The sequence below is a fragment of the Mixophyes fleayi genome, chromosome 5 (assembly GCF_038048845.1).
Source record: "Mixophyes fleayi isolate aMixFle1 chromosome 5, aMixFle1.hap1, whole genome shotgun sequence".
Taxonomy (NCBI): Eukaryota; Metazoa; Chordata; class Amphibia; order Anura; family Limnodynastidae; genus Mixophyes; species Mixophyes fleayi.
The window spans coordinates 182,480,194-182,487,358 of record NC_134406.1 but is presented as its reverse complement, the minus strand read 5'-3'; positions in this window follow the sequence as shown (position 1 = coordinate 182,487,358).

Genomic DNA, 7,165 nt, shown 5'->3' with positions numbered 1-7,165 from the left:
AGTTTTCATCGGCTGGCCTGGACGTTCCCATGACGCCAGAGTTCTAGCAAATTCAGACCTTTACCAAATTGCTGAGGAAAGACAAGATGGCTGGCTGTTCCCTAGAGAGGTAAATATAGGTGTAATGTTGTATGATGTTTTTGTAATTGAAGCTTATATACTATTGTTTGCTATCAATATTGTATGTATTTACTGCCCCTTTTTATATATAGATGTACCACTTGCAAAATGCATTTTCACCATATAGTACCAAGTGTACTGCGTTATGTGACCAATATTTTTAACATGGTGAAGTGAAACTGCTTGTTTTTATTTACAGAAATCTACATTTGTTGATGGACTCCAGTACTTTTGAAGAAGAGCGCACCAATACCTCTGCTGAACTTATTAGGACCACCCTCACTGCCAATTTGACCTCACTTGTTTGAATGTACCACACAAATGTAAAAGTAAAAAAAAAATGTTTATTTCACATATTGTATTTTGTTTTGTACATATTTCCTCATATTTCTCTTCACAAAAATATAAAATGACACAATACAAAAGTGTTTACTTGCATGTAGAAAAAAATAAAATATATAAACAAGTAGTAAACAGAAGACACAAATGTGCCCAAACAGTAAGTGCAAATTTGCTTTTCACGTAATATGTGAAGCTAACGGTGTGATTCCAAATCACACGTAACATACATGATAACAATTAACTGTTAAACATTTGTCCATAAAACATGATTATTACAATTGCCGATATTGTGACATTTCTGGTTGTGGAGTGGTTTGGTTACCAGGTGGGTATTCTATGTTGGGGTTACCCATAGGTTGAGCATGTTGTGTATTCTGTACCGGGTTTGGAGGGTTATTGTTGCCTAACATGGCTGGTACATAGGATAATGTCCGTCATAATAGTAAGGACTTGGAGGAGGTGCCTGCACCCGTGAGAGGAGTCTGTCCATGAATCTCATCATACAGTCACGATTTTCACGTAACACGCTTTCCTGCATGTTCATGATTTGCATGAGGAAAGAGTCCTGGAGATCCCGCTCATTGTCCATGAAACGCTGCAGTTGTGTATTCTCGTGTTTCCTCATGGTGCTGTCCATCTCCCGCAGTTGATCCATCATGACAGTTGTCATTGTTTTAGTTGCTTGCTCCATTTTTTTGGGCCTTTTGCGTTTTTTAGGAACGTTGTAAACTGTACGTAGAAAAAAACACAGTAAAACATACATTAGAATATATAATGTGGCAGAACAAAAAAGCAGTGTTGTAAGCTGATATGTGCTTGAGGCCTCCTCCCTCTTGCCCAGTAGTTTTGCACTGCAACATATGCGTGTTAATGTTTTAATACTTTGGAGTGTATTATATTTGTCTTTTGGGCTTTTTGTTGATATAGTTCTCTTTTTTAAGTTATGTAGATATATTGGTATTTGGTTTGCATTTATGTTGATATACTTCTCTTTTTTTGCCAGTTATGTTCAAACATTTTTTTTTTTTTAAAGTTATGTAGATATATTTATTGGTATTTAGCTTGCATTTCTGTTGATATAGTTCTCTGTTTTTGGCAGTTATGTTTATACAGTTAAATTTTTTTTTTTTGACAATTATGTAGATATATTGGTATGTATATATAGTTGGTTATTATGTGAGATTATTAAAGATACTTACTGTTGGAGCATAAACTGGGACCTGGCGTAGACTTTGACACCAGCACTGGTTCTGGCTGCGTTTCTTGCGAAGTATCTGTAACGACTTGCGCAGCAGGGAATGGCTGTGAATCGTTCAGTTCCTCCAAAGAAATGTTGGTGTCATCTGTTGTGGCAGAGCACTCCAGTTCTGGGGTGTCTTCTATAGAATCTTCTATTATTACCGTTGCGGCCTCGCTTGTCTGTGTGCTCTCTGGTGGTGTTGGTATAGCCGCATCCACATTGCTAGAAGATGACAGTGCAATTGGATTTGTCAGAGGAGAATTTCCAAAGACCATATTGCACTGGTCATAAAAGGGCCAGTCCATTCTTGCAGCGCCACTTTTGCGCCTGTTGTGGTCATGGACTTTAGTGTACTGCTTTCTCAGGGACTTCAATTTGTTCAGGACTTGTTGCTGTGTCCTCTTTATGCCACGTTGTGTGAGTATTTTGGCTATGTTGTAGTACACTGTGGCATCCTTCACAGTCCCAGTCACTTGCCTCCAAATTTCTTCCTCCACTCTGACATTCAGCAGCTCACGCACCTCTTCCTCCATCCAGTGTGTCATAATTGCTGTTAATATACAAATTTCAGTGAAATAAAAGCAATTTTCTCCGACAAACTCTGATTCTGCTTCAGCTTGATCTGCACTCCACCATCCACCATTTCTCCTAAACTCCTTCTTGAATCTTCCACGGGCTCCCACCGATGACATCATCCTCCAGAGACAGGCAGACAGCCAATCAGCTTGTTTTCTGTGCAACCCGGGTTGAAAAACCCGGGTTGCACCATTCATAGTGCAGGCAACCCGGGTCCAACCCTGGAATTACCCCTTGATAAATCCCGGGTTGAAGACCCGGGTTTTTAGACCCGGGATTTTTGACTTGTACCATTCATACTGCACCAAGACCCGGGTCGTTTGAGCTTACCCTGGCAAAAACCCGGGATTTTGGTGCAGTATGAATGGGGTATAAAAGGACCCCACTGAAAATATGGGCTAGGGTCCAATCTTGACTTCAGCAAGTGAAAATGAATTCCTTAATCTGGGAGAATGGCCTGGTGGCCTTCCACAACCTTACGAATGTACTGTAAAAGTGCTCTCTCCACCCACAGGACAGACCCCATTTTGACACACCAAAAAAGCATGGACAAACATGAGAAAGACAAAGCATAATATTTCGATTTGTTTTTTATCACAACCATTGGAAAAGTTTAGATATGAATCAGGAATCCTTAACTAAACGGATGGGGTACTGTAGTGCGAATAAGAAAATGCAGACAACATTTACAGCGATATGGTCAAATCGAAGCTGTAATTCCAAACATACTGCTAATCCCAGCTGCTTGAAAAACTAACTTCCAACAATTGTGAGCCATCAACATCCCGGCACACAGATGTATGTCAGTTTCAAGGGCGACAACATTATTCCTGCTGTTAAGGGGACAATGCAAGGAGTCACTGGCTGTACAATGTACGAGCCTTCATAAAAAACATTATACAGCTGAGGTATATGCTTGAATGACCAAGCAGTGGGAATTACAAAACTAAGAGGAAAATATCAAATCTTTATTGGACCAGTGAATTTTAGGGTTATATTTGGTTAACCACATTCACAAAACAATAGGGAATTTATGGGATTGGATGATGTATCAAGTTAAGATCTCCTGATAATTTTGATTAGCTTTGAGGTGTAAGGGTACCATTTCCTTATTTATAGGACCAGAAGCAATAGGGGAACCATCAATGGTTTTCAAAGGTATAACAGGTATAACAGTGGATGTTTTATTAGGATGTTGTGGATTTTAACTAAGGCACGTCAATATAATTACCCATCAACTAAGGCTATTGTTTTGATGTGATTGCTTTTAAAAATGAAGTCTAACTTATGTCTAACTGGAGAGAAATATAACAATTTGGAATAGTCTTAGTCATATTAGACTGATTGATGGTAAGATGGTAGTGACAAGGACAACCTGAATTCCCTCTCTTTAAAGACTTGGGGTCTGAAAGTTTCCAGAAGACTGCGGGGTTCTACCCCAAATAGGACACTCTGCCAAAAAAATGCTATGGACTGGCACAATAAAGTTTAAAGTCTCATCATCTTGTCCTTTTTTAAGGGGATAGTGGACCCATAACACCCCCTATTTGCATTGGCTCTGATTTAGATTCCTCAGGTTTAGTAACTAAAGACCGTAATGAAGTGGTCGGGGGAGTTACTACTAAACTGGTATGCTGGGTTCTGCATCCTTCTTTTGCCGTTCCATGAGATGGTTTTTTATAGTCATGCATATATCCATTAATTCCTCTAGACCTTGAGGAGGGTCTATACAGGACAACTCTTCTTAAATATTGTTATTAAGTCCCTTGCAATATTGATATAGTTTGGCTGCAACATTCCAGTTAGTGTCCTCCATCCACTGGCGGAAATCAATGTCTAAGGCTGATCGGGGCCTTGTTGGAGGTTTGATAAAACAGATTCAGCAGTGGTCACCTTGTGGAGATCATCAAAAGTTTTTTGAAGAAATAACAAAAAGGAATTCAATATGGGATGCTGTCTTTTCAAGAAAGAAGTGGCCCAGGCTAAGGCTTCTCCTTTAATCAAAGTGATAATTAGCCCTACTTTTAAAAAGTCATTAGAACAAGTTTGGGAAAGCATTTAAAAACCAGACAGCACTGCGCCATAAATGAAAGATCGGGAAATTTGATCAATGGCTAGGGTTCAAAATTGGCTGTGAGGGGCAATAGTCCAATTGCAGGAGCTGAAGAGGCTGGAGGTAAGACTTGGGCAGCTTGTATTTCAATAATGCATACCTGCATAGCTGTGAGATGTCCCTGTAGGGAATGTATGGCTTGAATCAAAGCCATTTCTGAAGGCCGAACAGGGGCTCCAATTTAATCCATATATGTTTGGGCTATGTAATTTTGTCATGGTAATAATAAGAACAGAAACTAAGTTACCTATTTCCAGAGGTTGGGTACCAATGGCTGGTAGCAGATGGATCCGGAGTGTAGACAGATGTTGCAGCAGGAGGGCCAGAGTGTGATAGGAGGGTAGGAATAATAATACATAATTTAAGTTATACAGTACTGCAATAAACAAATGCTTTATTGCAACGATAAAGCATTTTTAGTGCTTCTGTTCTCATAAAGCTATCTGAGGATGGTGTTACTAGAACATGGAGTACCACCATCTTGCTCTATAAATTGACTCCCTAACAGGGGTTATCACCAGCGGTAACCCCATTAATATATGGGCAAAGTGAAAACAAGTCCGTTCAAACACCAGTTTTCTCCAGCAAAATGGCTTTAAACACTTTGCTAAATCAGCCCCTGCATTCTATATCTAAAATCACCTTTGATATACAGGCTATTAATTTAATGGGGAGTAGGGACTATTAATTTATTGGTGTGGTTATTTATTTAATAGTGGAATGATTGTGGTGGTGAAGGCAATTTAATAATGGGATCATGGTATTGCCTATTCATTTAAGGTGGGGTGATGGAACTGTTAATTTAATGGTGGGGTGGTCTGGGTGCTTTTACTTGAATGTGGGGCTGAGTTGGGGCAGAAGTAGGCCTATTCCTGAAATGTGAATGCTAATTTGTTACGGATGCTATTGATTTAATGTCATGGCTGGTTGGGGGTGGGAGAGGCCTAGAGTATTCATTAGTTGCTGTGCTTTCCATGAGGTGAATATTTCCTCTTTCTTTTCCAAACAGGACCCCAACATTCCAGGATCTAGCCAAGCAACAACTTTTAAGGCACCAAGAGTAAAACAAGCTAGTCAAAGCTGCAAGAACAGGTAGGACAGAGTGTCACTGACTGTCAATTGTCCCAATCTGATATGTCAGTCCCAATTGTCGGAGACTTACCCACTCAGTCAGGAGCCCCAACATACTGAAATGCTTTGCCACCAACCTTATACATTACTTGTATCAATTGAAAAGTTTGGGATCACCCAGAATTGATTGAGACATATTACTGTGTTGCCTGTACTTTCGTTGGCTATCACCTGGCCTGGAGAAATACCTGCCAAACTGGACCAGCTCTGCAACTGAATCATCCCAGATAGAACAAAGCCATATTGATGAGCTGCAGTATATAACTAATTTCCAGCTGTATGAGATTTTTTAGGAACATATGATTATTGCTGTGGGGCAGCACAGTGGCTTAGTGGTAAGCACTTCTGCCTTACAGCACTGAGGTCATAAGTTTGATTCACGACTATGGTCTTATCTCTGTGAAGTTTGTATGTTCTCCCCATGTTTGCATGGGTTTTCTCCAGGTGATCCGGTTTCCTCCCACACTCCAAAAACATACTAGTAAGTTAATTGGCCACTATTAAATCTCGGTCTGTGTGTGTAGAAATTTAGACTGTAAGCTCCAATGGGACAGGGACTGATGTGAGTGAGTTCTCTGTACAGCGCTGTGGAATTAGTTTGGCTACATAAATAGCTGCTGATGATAATGATTGCTGTGACAGTTCAGAGGATTTGCTCTTTAAGAAGATCAACTTGAAAGAGCCAACAGCTAAGCCCAGGGCAACATACTGAGAGAAACGACAGACAAAGTGACAGGAAACTCAAGCTGTTCTTTTGGATGATGCCTCTGCTTAAAAATCTTAACCTGAGATGGAAGATGGTGATTTGTTGGGCATTATTTAGAGTTAGGAGCAAGGAAAAAAAGGAGGAAATTAATTGGTTTATTTATTTATTTTGCAAGTAGGCAAAACAGCTTTTGCAGCTTTTAGCTTTTGTAGCACACAAATACTGTACAACTTTATTTTTACACTGCAATTTAGATTTGGGCTAGGACTTGACTCCTTCCAACTCTAAATCTGTCTGCAAATTTTAAATGTGCCCCCCCCCTACAGCTTAACATGTAACTGCAATATATAAATTTGCTATTTTATTGCTTTACTCCTAACTCTTAATATAGCCCATTGTCACAGCAATAGTTTCTCCTGCAGCAGCTTGGCTGTGTTCAGACCATTGATGACAATCTTGCTAATTATAAGAATGTGGTTGATTTTAATGGAATAGAATTAGCAAATTACGGTGCAGATAATGTTCCATACATCTTTGTTAAACATGATTTGTTGTGTAGAATAGTTACAATTCAGGGGAAAGAAATAGCCCCAAGTGTCCATGTCCATACAGTATTGAAAATTGCACTATGTGCAATCTCTAGGAGACTAAGATTAAGTATCAAATTCTTCATAGGTTTTTTAAACCGTTTGTATGCAGCAATGAAACATTTTTGTAGTGCCTCTCCAGTATGCTACAGAAACTGTCCTAAATATCATTTTGAGCATCTCTTAATCCACTACCTATTGTGTAGGTCGCTTTTGAGTCCATATCTGTGGATCTCATTGGTCCTCCTGAATATTCAACTAGAGACCACCAGTGCATTTTAGTGGTCTTCGACAATGCCACTTGTTATCCAGAGGCAGGACAGTGACTTTAAGAACCATGTCTTCCCATA